The sequence below is a fragment of the Arvicola amphibius genome, chromosome 4, assembly GCF_903992535.2.
Source record: "Arvicola amphibius chromosome 4, mArvAmp1.2, whole genome shotgun sequence".
Taxonomy (NCBI): domain Eukaryota; kingdom Metazoa; phylum Chordata; class Mammalia; order Rodentia; family Cricetidae; genus Arvicola; species Arvicola amphibius.
The window spans coordinates 98635480-98650343 of NC_052050.1; the positions used below are offsets into that span (position 1 = coordinate 98635480).

The 14864-nt window shown below is 42.5% G+C and overlaps 1 protein-coding gene across 2 annotated transcripts in view; it reads right to left on the reverse strand.

Moving 5' to 3' along the window:
• Positions 1–14864, reverse strand: part of Emp2 (epithelial membrane protein 2) — a 42929-nt gene that overhangs the window by 13767 nt on the left and 14298 nt on the right. Inside the window, exon 2 of one of the 2 annotated variants that reach the window (XM_038326749.1) lies at positions 1626–1773. The exons of the other annotated variant lie outside the window; for it this stretch is intronic. The gene's annotated coding sequence lies outside the window, so the exon portion shown is untranslated. The remainder of the gene's footprint in view (positions 1–1625; positions 1774–14864) is intronic. 2 annotated transcript variants of the gene reach the window in all.

A 14864-nucleotide genomic window follows, 5' to 3' on the forward strand; every position in this document is an offset into this window, starting at 1 on the left:
GTGCCACCCAGAGTGGATGCCTCTTCCCACATCATTAGCCTAGTCACGATAACACCACAGGCGTGGCCAAAGTCTGTCTCCCCAGGGACTCTAGATCTCAGCAAGTTGCCAGCCAAGACTGTTATCACACCCACGATTCAATGCAGGCCGTTTTCTTAGCAAGAATGCTATATAATGGGTGTGACTTTGGTACACCTCACCAGCAACCCCAGAGTGTCAATCTGTCCCATGGGTGATGTGACCAGCTGCTAAGCTGGTTACGGCTGCCACATTCACTTACCTCTCCTTTGTAATGGCAAAGCCATCTGGGGCTGGAGGTCTAGCTCCGTGGCAGAGTACTGACCTAGATGTGCCAGATCCTGGAGTTTGAGCCCCTAGCACTGTGTGTGTGTGTGTGTGTGTGTGTGTGACAGAGAGAGAGAGACAGAGAGACAGAGAGGCAGAGACAGAGACTGACAGAAACCAAGAGAGACAGGAGAGAGATAGAAAGAGACAGGTATAGAAAGAGAGCAAAAACAAGAATAAGGAGAGGAAAAGGAGAGAGAAGAGAAATACAAGGCTCCAACAGTCGTCTATAGGCCAGGGAGCCATGCAAACATGAGGATTTGAGTCCAGATCTACATAAAAGGTTGGGTGTGGTGAAGCACACCTGCTAACTGCTCCCACACCCCATGCAATGGGGAGGGGATGGCCAGATCCTGAGGGCTTCTGGGCCAGCCAGACTAGCCAGAATGGTGGACTCCAAGTTGGTGAGAAACCCTGTCCTGGAAAAATAAGGTGGAGGAAGACAGCTGATATTGACCTCTGGCTAATACATGTGTGCACATACACCGGTGAGTGGGTTCACATACATTCATGCACAACACACACAATTATTTTCAGGGAAAGATGCTTTATTGTGGTAAAGTACGAATAAAATGTAATTGGTCCCTGGTGGCACTTTGTCTAAACACTGTATATCCATCACCACCACCCAGTTCTAGCACAGCCCGTGACTCTATCATGAAACTGTTACCCGTTACACAGTCATCCCTCCCAACTCAGCCCTAAGTCTCTGGATGCTCTCCTGGACAGTGACAGTCGAAGGGACAGCTGCTGAGCTTCTGTGCCTGGCTTCCTCCACTCTGCCATTTGTATTTTCGACATGATAACATGGTCACAGGGGTTTCCTGAGATGAAGGAAGGGCCCAGCTGTCATGAAGCTTTCACCTCAATAGTCTGAGTGCCCGCAGGTATTTGTGAAATGGAATTGTTCAAGATTTTGTGGCACCAACTGTCCTGCCACCTCCCTCTGGTGGACACGCCCCTTGGACAAACCCTTTACCCTTCTCTGCCAGCTCTCCTTGCTGATATTTTACCACTCCTCCATTATTCCCACGGGGACTGACTGAGGCTCATGGGCTCACACGGGCGGGCTTATCTCTGAGACCAGGACTCAGCACACGAGCCAGGAGCTGTGCAGTCACAGAGCACATTGAGGGAGGTCCAGGCAGCCATTCCTGCAGCAGCTGGCTCACCAACTCAGATTCCTCCAATTCTTTACTAGGGGACAAGCTCCCCTTTGTTGATGCCTGCGTCATGCCCAGTGTCACCACACACTGCCTCCAAATAACTGTACTTCTGACCTTCCAATAAAAGCGCACCCGCCAGGCTGAATGCCGCAGCACTGCCAGACGCTCAAAGCCCGTTCACCAGGACAGAACTCGAGGACTGGACTGGTGTTCTTCAGCGTTCTGCTCACATAACACAGACATACACACGAAGCTGAAACTCCTAAAAAGGAACAAGAGCTGTAGCCTGAATCCTTTCAAATAAACCCGTTCCGGTTCTAAAGCAATTAATTGAGGAAAATGACAATGTTAAACTTTTCGTTCAGATGAAGGTGGGAGGACCAGGAATTCAAAAGCAGTTTTGGCTGCATAGATAGTGAGTTCGAGGCCAGCTTGGACTACAAGAAAACCTGTCTCAAAAACAGAAAAAGAGGAGGAAGAGTGGGGGGGGAGGAGAGGGGAGAGGAGAAGTGAGGGGAGGGGAAGGAGGGAAACTGCTGAACACTGGGATTGCAGCTCCTAACCGGTTCCCCCGTGGACTCTGAAGAGCTGAGCTCAGTTCCTCACACTCACAAGGCAGACATTTTATCCAAGCTGTGTCCTCAGCCCCATTATTAACTTCCTTTGAAAAATGCTTGTTAGCTTTATCTATTTATTTATTTTATGTGCGACTGTGGGCATGTTCATGCCACAGTGTGCTTCTGGAGGCCAGAGGGTAACTTTGGTAGCCAGTTCTCTTCCCACCATGTGGGGCCTGGGGCTTGAACTCAGGGAGTTAGGACTGGAAGCAATCGCCTTTACCCACAGAGCCATTTGACAGCCTGTTAACTTCTTTGTGTTGATGTTGTTTGTCTATTTATTTATTTATTTATTTAGCATGTTGGATGCACATATGCTGGTCAAGGACATATTTCAGGAGTGAGGTGAGTCTGCCTCCTTTCTGCTGCACAAGGCTCCTCCTCCTACACATACACCCGTATTAACTCCATGCTTAGAGAAGTGTTCCCTTGTGATCAATTGCCTCTCCCTTTCTCTGTCACCTAAGTATCTCTATGTAGGTGACAATCATCATTGTCTGGTCATCATGCAAACATCCTGCTCTCTTTCCTCCCAAGAATGCTACCCCTATCTCTCTGTCTCTGTTCCTCCATCTTTCTGTCTGTTCCCCCCCCCCCCGTCTCCTCTCTCCCTCACTCCCTTTTCTCTCTCCTCTCCCTCCTTCCCTCCCTCCTTTTCTTCTTCCCTCCCTCCTCTCTCTCTTTCTCTCTCTCTCTCCTCTCTCCCCATGTTTCTTCCTATGTTCTTTCTACATTTATTTTAAGTCACCCCAGGGCCTGGTTGCAGAGCCCAGACACGAGTCCACCCCTTGCAGAGCGCATTCCCATCCTCTCTGTCCCTCTCCTGGCTCCATCCTCCTGGGCTCCCTGCCATTGGGAGCCTCAGCAGCTGCTGCTGCCGAGGGCTGAGCCATCCACACACAGCGTTTTTCAGGGAAGACCAGCAAATCTAGGCGGCTAGAACTCTAAGATCTGTAGGAGCTGGAGCAGATTCCAGGAGATGGGTGCCCAGAGGGGCCACTCCACATGAAAAACAGACTCACTGGGGTGAAGGGTGGAGCTGTGTTTACACAGCATGTCTTGGTGTCAAGCCTCGTGAAGCTAGCTGAGCAAGGGCTCATTATCCCCATTTCACAGATGACAAACTGAGGCTTCAGAAGAGGGCCCAACCCTTGGTTTTACCATCCTGAATCCAGGGCACTTTTCTGTCCTGTCTCCTGCTCTTTCACATATTCAAGGTCTTAGACAAGCATAGAAGGGCTGCTGACTCAGTGGCCCTCCCGTGCCCAGACACCACACTCATCTTGCCAAGAATTGTGGGATATTGCTAACAGGGTTCTGACGAAAGCAGCCTGGGCTCCTCTCCTGTTCTTCCTTCACATAACCCAGGCCACGGGCCCAGGACTTTGGCTTTCGCCAAGAGGAAGTGGCTTTGGCATAGGCCGCAACCGTGCATAGGAACCAAAAGTCCAGAGATGTCCTGCTGATTGGATGACAGCTCTGTCCATCCAGCTCCATCCCACCACACCTGACCCCCAGGACTGGGCTAGGCCCATCCCCAGAAGGACAGGCCCAAGGGCAAGGCGGAAGTGGGGGGCCTTGCAAGGAGACCTGAGCTACTTGATGAGGTCTGGGCAGTCCTCCAGTCAGAACCCTCCACCCACAGTCCTGCTTCCTGGGCACTGGCCTAGCTGGGGAGACGCTAGGCCACACTGATCGAGGAAATCTGGTACCCACCCTGGAACTGGTGCCTCCACACATGTCTGGAAACCCAGGCCTCTCCTGCTCCTTCAGTATCCAGCCAAAAGTAACTTCGACCTCTGTTTTCAGGAAGACAGAGACCAACTCTGCCTCCTGTCTTGGAGTTTGGAAACCCGCCAGAAGGGAATATTGAGGCTTCCGGGATGCACTGGGGACAGTGGAAGCCCATGGATCCCGGGCAGCCCGGCTTCACACTCTGGCTTCACTCTGGGGCTCTGGGCTAAAGGCCAACACTTGGCTCTGTCCGGAAATGGCCACAGGCGGGACACTGGGATTTGGCAGATCCCCAGTGCAGAAGCCATAGAGAATGAATGGCTTGTCTGCACCCCTGCAGGTCTTTCAACCCGGCGGCATAACAACCATGCCATCAACGGTAAAGGTAACCAATGTGTATTGCCTACAGTGTACCAGCCTCCCGGAAAGGGGTCATTATACACACAATGAGCACGGGTGGAGCCGCCTGCTGTGCTCTATGCCACTGAGAGACACGGATACCTGAATCCAGGGGCTCTGTACATCCTAGGAGCATTTGGGTCCAGGAAGTTCAAGGGTGTTTAAATATACAGATATGGCTTGGCAGGCATGTGTAGTGGTATGGCAGGCCTAGGTGAAAGAAAAACAGTCCAGCGTGGTCTCCGAGGTGAGCAGTACCAGGCAGAAATATAGAATACCCACAATGCCAAGATGTATCCATGCAAGGGGAGCATGTACCCAACAGGAAGTGAGCCTTCTGTTGGCAGAAGCTTAATAGGTCTGAGGAGTCATGAGGCAGTCACAGGGAGAAAACTCTGGGCCCAGAATTTGGCAAAACATTAAAGGGGGATAACGCCAAATCCAGGGGGCTGAAGAGGGGTCCAACAACCCTCCCTACCTTCACAGTCAGTCTGTGAAGCCAACACAGATCACCGACCAGACTAAAACATTACAAGAATGATGAGCCCTTAAAACATACATACAAGTAAAATTGTATGGGATGAACAGGTTATATTTAAGAATATATATGCATATACAAATACGAATACAATAACACTGGAAAAAAAAGGCTATGAATTTGAAAGAGAGTAGTGAGGGATATATGGGAGCGTTTAGAGGGGGAAATGAAAGAGACAAATGTTACAATTAAATTATAATCTCATAAAGGTGGCAGACCAGAATCCCTCATGTGCATGAAGGGAAAAGGTGAACATTTCTGTTCTGTGATATTTTGATTTCATTCTGATGCTCCTGAGACTGACAATAAAGCTTGTTTTGACTCAGAGGACAGAGATAGTTACTAGCTGACCAAAATTAACCATGGAGGTTTTAGAGGACTGAGGACAGATAGAGAGACGGGCAGTATCAGGGCAGGATTTAGAGAGGACCACAGCCCTTTTGGATAGAGGAACCAGGGAAGGAGGTCGTGGGTCACTTCTCCACTGCTTCTCTGATCATTCAGGTTCTTATCCCATTATCTAACTCCTGGGTTTTTATTGATAAAGAATAATTACATAAGCACATGATCTGGTGTTCAACTCAGGTCACAAAATCACAAAGGAGATGTTCACTCCTGGCTTTGCAGCCATCTGAGCTCCTGGTGTGGCTGGCTTTTCCTCCCTCATCCCAAGTCCTCTGAGCAAGCCTGGGATATTCCTGTTGCAGCCACTCTACAACAGCCCACAGGTGCCTGGGCTCCAAATCCTGCTGGAGTTAGGCTCTGACTGCCACCGCAGGCTCATGCCCTCACTTCCTACCACACATGCATCTTCCACACGTTCCAGTGTCGGCTTTTCAGGCAGCTGACTCCCTCTCACCATGGGTTGCGAGCTTTCCCTGGGCCCTCTCTTCATCCCCTACCACACCAGATCAGTTGCCTCAACAGCTACCTGGGCTTCTATTGTTCTGCGACTGCTACACACTCTCACCCCCTTGCTACATGCGAGCTGCTGCAGCTGCCCCTCGGCCAGGCTGTGCTCCACCTGTGTTCTCTGACGGCCAGGCTGTGCTCCACCTGTGTTCTCTGACGGCCAGGCTGTGCTCCACCTGTGTTCTCTGACGGCCAGGCTCACAATTCACTGCTGTCAGCAGATCTTGTAAGACGCCTGAGAAGTCTTAAAGTGGGGGGGGGGGCACATTTGTTTTAAAAAAAGAAAAAAGTTTTTCCTCACATTGAAAATGGGGAACAATATTACGATGCAGGGAGGTAGACCTCTCTAGTTCTACAGGGGATGGTTTGAAAATGAAACAATTAAATGAAGGGATAATCAACTTAGCTGGGATTGACATAATTAATGTCAATTATAATCATTATCAGATTGGTGATTCATGTTTTGTTCCCTAAATGTGGCTTGATATTGGTACCAAATATGAAAAATTGACTGATAAGACAATACTGAGAAAGATAAACTAATGAAACTAGGAAAAATATTCACACAGAGACAGAGGTGTATAGAGCAGAAAGCTACTGCGCCACTGCATTATGAAACTGAAGAGGAGAGGCCCAAGGTTATCAGAAAAACCAACCTAGTTTATCCAATTGCCATTCAAAACCACCCGAGGCTATGCATAAGTTAACTGGGATTCTGTGGAGATGTTACTTGAAAGGTTTAAGGAAGCAATAATTTCATATGGTATGCATTCAACTTTTGTAAAGCAGATGTTAAATTCATGGGCCACTCACAACAGAATTACTTCACAAGACCAGAAAGGTTTAGTTACAGCAATATTGGAAGCTGGTCCTCAGTTACAATGGAAAACATGGTAGAGAGAGGAAGCTAGGGTCATAGAACAGCACGGTAGGGCTAGAGCTATGGAAATTTTCCAAGAAGGGCTTCTTGGTGAGGCCCAGTTTAGATCTGATGATCACACCTTGGTCCTATGTCATACAGCAGCTTGAATGCTTGGGACAGGGTTGAAGAATCTGCAAAGAGGACTGAGTTGTTTACTAAAGTTATACAAGGCCCAAAGAAGCCTTCACTGGTTTTTATTTTTTACAAAAATTTACTTCAGCTGTAAATAGAATGATATCAGATCCAGCAGTCAGACAAATATTAATTGAATCCTTGGCTTTTGAAAATGCTAATTCAGAAAGTAAAGGTGTGATTAGGGCTTTCAAAGCAAGAACAGCACTAATAGAAAAATGGATTAAAAATACAGCTGATATTGGATCTCATGATTATGATAATACTTGGATAGGAGAACTGATTTATAAAAATTTTAAGAAAAATCAAATAGATGTTTATCTGAAAAGTGATTGTAGGCAAGGCATGCCTAGGAACAATATTTTTTTCCTAGAGATAGTCCCAAAAAAAAAAGCCCTAGCCTTGTGGAATATCCAGAAGGTGTGGCTAAGGCCAACATTGGACTAATGAATGCAGATCAACATGAGACAGGCAAAGTCACCCTTTGATACTGGGAAACACCTTAGGGTTCCTCTTGCAGGTCCCTGTGTCAAATTTGATTCATCTTTCTCTGTCAGCACTGGGGAAATTCCTCCAAAGAGCAATTAAAACATAATGCCTATTGTAAAAACCATACTTCTCTGGATGACAGAACAACTTCATTTGATAAAACAAAATTTTCAGGAAAGACAATAAAACAAGTATTTTGACAAACTTCTATAAATGATCAAAGACTAAAGTTAAAAATACAAATCAATGGCAAGGAAATTGAGAGCTTAGTAGACATAGGGGAAGATGCAACAATAATTGCAACAAAATCTTGGGATCCAAATTGGCCTCTTCAGGAGGTAAATTTCAGCTTCTAAGGATTGGAACTTAATCTTGGGTAAAACAAAGTGCAAGATGTGTTGAGTGTATAGGGCTAGAAAGACAGAGAGGAAAATTAAAACCATATGTGGCTAACATAGTAATCAATTTATGGGACCATTTATTGTTAAAGCAATGGAATGCCCAGATTAGCATTCGTCCAATCTCAGAAACAAACCATAAATAAAATAACTATGAAATGAACTAATATATGTTTCTGAGAAAAATATTAAAATGTATTATCAAGAACAGTCACCAACCATTCAGGTTGTACACAGACATGGCACAACAGCTCCTGATTTACCAAAGGTATCAACAACCATACCTTTAAAATGGTTAACTGAAAAACCTGTCTAGGGGAAACAATGGCCTTTTAAATCAGAAAAATTGCAGACATTAGGACAATTTGCACAGGAGCAGCTAAATGCTCAACATACTGATGAATCAACCAGTCCTTGGAATTCTTCTATATTTGTCATTAAAAAGAAACCTGGAAAATGGAGAATGGCAACAAATCTAAGAGCTATTAATAAGGTGATTTGGCCAATGGACTCTTTATAGCCTGGAATACCCTTGCCTTCTCTATCACCTAAAAAATGGTCTATTACAGTGATTGATTTAAAAGACTTCTTTTTTACTATTCCTTTACAAGAACAGAATAGAGAAAAATTTGTCTTCACATGGCCTACTTATAATAATTCCCAAAATGTTAAAAGGTATTAGTGGAAAATTCTCCTGCAAGAAATGTTAAACAGCCCTATCTCGTGTCAATATTTTATACAACAACCATTGGAAATAATTTGCAATCAGTTTCCTTAACCTATAATTTACCATTGTATGGATGATATCTTACTGGCTGATTCAGATTCAGATACCTTAGAGAAAATTTTTGAAGTAAAGACAATTATTGCCATGTTGGGGATTACAAATTACTCCTCAAAAAATACAAAGAGGAGATTCTTTAATTACATAGCATATAAGATAGAGTTACAAAAATTTCAACGACAGAAAGCACAAATCCAGAGAGCGCAATTGTGAACTCGTAACGATTTTCAAAAATCCTGGGAGATAGTAACTGGCTACAGCCCACAGCTGAATTGGCAACTCAAGAACTAAGTAATTTATTTCAAACCTTACAAGGTGATAAGGACTTAAATAGTCCAAGAAAATTATCAGCTGAGGTTGAGAGAGACTTGGCTCTGAGTAAAAACCATTACACAATACACATGTGGATCATCTAGATTCAGAAACTGGATTGTATTCTGGCTATTTCACCTTCTACACAAGTCTCCAGAAATTCTAATGCAAAGAGAAGATAATATTTTAGAGTGGATATTTTTACCACATAAACAAAGTAAAAAAATTAAGACCTATGTAGAAAATGTTTCTGAATTTATCCTGAAAGGAAAATTAAGACTTCATCAATTAGTAGGAATAGACTCAGCAGAAATTGTGGTATCTTTTACTAATGCCAAATTTCCTCATTATAGAGAGAAAATGTGTAGGCCCATATTTCAAATATTTCAAATACAAAATATTTGCACCAGGCTCTCTGGCCATGCTACAATCCTGCCAGACAAGCTAGCCACTTAGCAAAGGCTCAGGATATATGGCTCCTTCTCTTTTGTTAAATATGTAGATTGCCTGGAGAGAGATGTTGATTCCAAGCCGGTGACTTAAGTTGCAGGTGTTTTGGTAGTCTCGCATCCCCCAGAAAAAGAATATTAATGAGTTTCCACCTTGGTTTACGGGGGTGGGGGGGTGGGGGGGGATAAAAGGTGTTAAACGCGGGTAGATCTTCATGAATGGATGAAGCCGGAGATGCCCTTCTGATATTGCTGTGTGAACTGTGTCTCATTATTTCCCACGCCTCCGTATTGGTCCAGTTAGGGAAAAATAGTTTCTATGTTGAGACTATGGACCCCGACAAAAATGAACATTGGCAAAGACCTTGCAGTAATTTTTGGGGGGAGAGATCAGCAACAAATATCCCCAAAACAAGAGACTGCATTTTATAAAGAGAACTAAGTGGATCCTTCCTCACATTGTACACAGAATGCCAATTTCTGGAGTCCTGGCATTCTATATTGATGCAAACAAATCAGGAAAGGCAGGTTATAAGTCAAGAAACTTAAATAAAGTGGCTCAAAGCCCTTATTACTCAGTTCAAAAGTCAGATTTATATGCTGTTCTCATGGTATTATTGGATTTTGCAGAACCTCTCACTATAGTTACTGACTCTCAATATGCAGAAAGAGATGTTTTATATATTGAAACTCCTGGATTTATTCCAAATGATTCAGAATTAAATTTGTTATTTATTCAATTATAAGGAATAACCAGAAATAGAAATCATCCACGTATATAACACATATCAGATACCATATGGGTCTACCAGGCCCTCTAGCACAAGGTAATTATGAAATTGATCAGTTATGTGTAGGAAATATGCTAGAAGCCTCAGAATTTCAAAAAGAAACACCAGAATTTCAAAATAAATAGGAAGAGTTTGAAGAAATATTTTTTCATCACCTGGCAACAAGCCAAGGAAATGTCCTACTTATTTTTTGTATAACCAAACTCCACTACCGGCAGGAAGCAACCCAAAGGGTACTCAAAGAAACGAAATTTGGCAAATGGGTGTACTTCATTTTTCAGAGTTTGGAAAATTATATTATGTCCACCATACTATAGATACATATTCAGGATTTCAATGGGCAACTGCTTTGCATTCTGACAAGGCTGATTCTGTAATTACACATTTATTAGAAGTTACAGCCATCATGGGAATACCTGTACAAATTAAGACTGACAGTGCTCCAGCATATGTCTCTAGTAAAATGAAACAGTTTTTTGCATATTACAACATAAAGCACATTACAGGTATGTATACCACACAATCCTACAGAGAAAGTAGCTATAGAAAGATTTAATTGTACTTTAAAAGATATGCTTAATAAAAAATAAACAATAAAATGGGTAATAAAGACCCCCCAGAGATAGATTGAAAATGCTCTATTAACTTCAAATTTTTAAATGTTAATGAAAAGGAACAGCAGCTGCAGAGAGACATTGGATAATAAAAAACTGCGGAGTTCAATCAGCCTGTATACTTTAAAGATGTGTTGACCTCAGAATGGAACCCAGGATATGTGTTATGTTGGGGAAGAGGTTTTGATTTTGTTTCCAGAGGAGAAGAAAAGCTATGGATATCATCAAAATGGATAAAGATTAGATTTGAACAGGAGAGACCTCTTAATTGGAAGAGGTAATAGTTCATCAAACAGCATGGCCATTAAATCTAAACTAACTTAAAAGACTAACAAACATCTTTCATTTGATCAGATATATCCTGCCAAAAAGAAAACTCCCCAGTGTTAGGGTTGGAGCAGCATTTTGTTTTTGTCTTTCCAGGAGAATGAAGGCAGTCAGCTAAGGAATCTGAAGATGACTGGACAAATGAGACACTTGAAGAAAAAGGATGAACCATTCAGAGAAAATGTCCCGAGAAAAGAGTAAATTGGCCTAATGGTATAGCACATTTCCAATAGGATAAAATTTCATAAATCTTCCCAAATGTTTGTTTCTGCTGTTCTTTACAGATATATGTAGACGTATAGAAGGCAAATGGTCTTTTTGTAGTCCCATTTCAATTAAAGATAAAAGTTGGCTTTGGAGTTGGAGTGTGGCTCTCTCCTCTAAACCTAATCATGCTTGTTAAAGGAAAATCAAAAATCTCTGTCTTATGTCAGAAGAGTTATCTAGTATGGTACAGAAGAAAACCAAAATTAAGGGAGTCTATATATCATGATCTCATAATCTTTGGTTTTATTTTGACTCATTAAAACTTTTCTTAAGATATAAATATTATCTCAAAATTTACAATAATAATATGCATATATACTTAAGCTTTCTGTTGTGGTATTACTGGTCACATAGAGTACTAATCCTAGAAAAAGTTTAATTTGGCTTCCTGTACATGATTTCAGGCTTGAGTAACAGGTAACTAGGAATTAAGTTTGTGTACTCCAGATGTACTTAGCAAATTGTGGTCCTTCAACTTCTCTGAGATCTGCTCTATATGACATTTAAAACGTTTAAATTTTCTACAGTGAACGATAACTATTCCTAATAGCAACTTTGAAGTCTCCAAAAGTATGATGGGGCCCCACAACCACAATTCCACCTGGATTGTGGTAAAGCCACTAGGATGACAAATACCACCCGAAGATCAGCTTTGGACTACAAACTGCTCAGGATAATCTCAAGGTGGCTAGCTAAGATGGTCCAGCCTCACAGACTACTCCAGCCAGGACTTCAGGTAAGCCCTACACTTTCCCATTCCACAGAGACTGGCAACAAATGATACAGCTAACTCTCCAAGGACTTGACCATTATCTTAATTTTCTCAGGATCCCCTAGAAAAGCCATCACCCCCTAGACAACAGGAAGCAAACTAGAAAACACACAGCCACATTTCCAAGAGGTGGAATGAGTGGTTTTTGTTATTCAGTGGGCTATGGACATATGTCATCATTTAGGGGGTTGGTTACAAGTTTGTTATTGGTAATGGTCAGTAAAAAAAAAGATGAGTGCAGGAGATTAAATTCGGGGTCTTGTTCTGAAAAGAAAAAGGGGGATATAGGAATGACAGGATAAAAGGGTAGATTATTGAATCAACTTTTAAACCAAAAAAGCAACTACTAGTCTTAAATATTTTAAATATTTGTATGGATTTTTGTATATTGATACAAATTTAAGGCTATTTTTGTTAGAACATACTGTTCATATGTTTCTACTCTTGTTTAAGGTATTATACCTCTGCAGCTCATTTAACAATGTAATTTAAATTTCTAGTCCTTGAAAGTTATTATTACAAACTATTTAGGATAATAAAGAAATGCATGTTAGTAGTTAGTCACCTTTACAATCAAATTTGTAGTCATGTTAGCTTTGTTTTAAGGTCAAACAGAGATATATTTTAGATAGACAGGTGGTTTTCAAACACTTCAGAGATCTATAAAAGGTGGCATTTAAGATGTTTTAATTACATAAAGCTTTTCATTACAATGAGACACATCTGCTCCTGGCAGCACCAATCTACTTCAGATGAGATAATGGGTACTGAAGAAACTCCATATGGAGTTTTCTTTCTTTGTGGCAAAAGTCACTGGGCAAGATACTGCCCTTGCCTCAACTGCTGACAGTGTGCTGTCCAAATTGGACAAGGAGGGCACAAAAGAAAGTGATTTGCTTTGCCAAGACAGGGTAGGACTGTCCTTCAAAATTCCTGCTTCACAGAAAAGCTTGACAGATATCCTAGGCCTGTAGGTTGAAGAGGAATGTTACAGAGCAACCTTGGGTGATTGTCCAGCAGCTGGCTGTTTTTGTCATTTCTGTAGTCATGGAAGTTGTTTGCTCCGCACTTCCTGCTTACTCGATTAATACTTTATTCTTCTTGGGTCTCTGATGGAGATTGAAGACTAGATAGTTATAGTTTTCCTTGTTACCAATTTCAGAAAGAAACTCACAAAAGAGGTATAATGTGAATAAAATAAATTGAGAGAAATAAATTGTTTATCTAAGAAAATGTTTGAGGTCTAAAACATCTAAAATGTTTTGGTTTGGCAATACAAGTTAGGATCAAAAGTGAATTAGGCACAAAACTTTGGACTCACCAAGATAGGATAGATAATGGAGTATTTTCTCTGAATTTGCCAAATGCAAATGGACTGAACATTGTGAATCTAATTCTTACCTAATAATTGTTCTTTTTGTATATAGTTTTTCTATGTCTGAGTTAACACTTTCTGTTTTAATTTAGACAAAAAGGCAGAAATGTTATGTGATATTTTTATTGCATCCTGATGCTCCCAAGACTGACAGTAATGTTTGTTTTGAATCAGAGGGCAAAGATAGCTACTAGTCGACCAAAATTAATCATAGAGGTTTTGGAGGACTGAGGACAGACGAGAAACAGGAAGTAGTAGGTCAGAGCTTATAGAAATGAGAGAGAGTTTTTTTATTGATATAGAATAATTAGATAAATGCATTGCATTTCAGAAAGCTGGAAGTGTGCTGGGGCTACAGCCTGGCTGCTGGAGTGCTTCTGAGCATGTGCAGAGCCCTGGGTTTAACTCCAGCACTGCATCACTGTACCAGGGGACACCTCTGCAACCTCCGCACTCCCAAAATGGCAGTAGGATGATGAAATTACTCTGCCCCCATGAAAAAATAGCACTATTAATTTAAATAAAATGGCTCTCAAAAGCCCTTGTTGTGAATGCTTGGTCCTGAGCAAGGGACATTGTTTGGATGAACTATGGGGTGTTCATTCATTCATTCGTTTGTTTAGGTGGGGGGTGGAGGGAGGTGTTTTCATGTGTGTGAGTGTGTGTGTGAGTGTGTGTGTGTATGAGTGTGTGTGTGTGTGTGTGTGTGTGTGTGTGTAAGGGGTGTTTGCATGTACCACAGTGCATGTGTGGAGGTGGGAGGACAACTTTTGGGAGTCAGTTCCCTCTTTCCACTGTGTGGGACCTGGGGATGGAATCAGGTCACCAGGCTTGGCGGTAAGCAGCTCCAACAACTGTGTCATCTCACTGCCCCAGCTGTGAGCTTTAGAAGGTAGGCATGCCTAGAAGTAGGTAACAAAGGGTGAGCCTTCAAAGTTGAGAGCCTTGCCCCTGGTTCCTTCAATTAATACTGAGAAGCCCTGCTACACACTCCTACTGCTATGCCCTCCCCATTGCCACAGGTCGAAATCACTCTGACATCATGGGCCAGACCTTTCTCCCCTTAGATTGTTGTAGCTCGTTCATTTCCCAGTTTCCCAGACCCAAATAATCACACAGAAACTATATTAATTACAACACTGCTTGACCTATTAGCTCAGGCTTCTTATTAACTAACTCTTACATCTTAAATTAACCCATTTCTATTAATCTGTGTATCAGCACAAGGCTGTGGTTTACTGGTAAAGGTTCGGTATCTGTCTCCTTTGGCAGCTACATGGTGTCTCCCTGACTCTGCCTATTCTCTCTATATATCTCTGTTCAGATTTCCCTTCTGGCTTTATTCTGCCCTGCCATAGGCCAAAGTCACTTCTTTATTAACCAATGGTAATAAAACATATTCATAGAATACAGAGAGAAATCCCACATCAGATTGTTTCTGTCGGGAATGCAAAAGTAGTGAGACAGGTGGGATCTTTCCCACCACTGAACCCTGCTGACTTTGTGACTTGCTTATAGCAA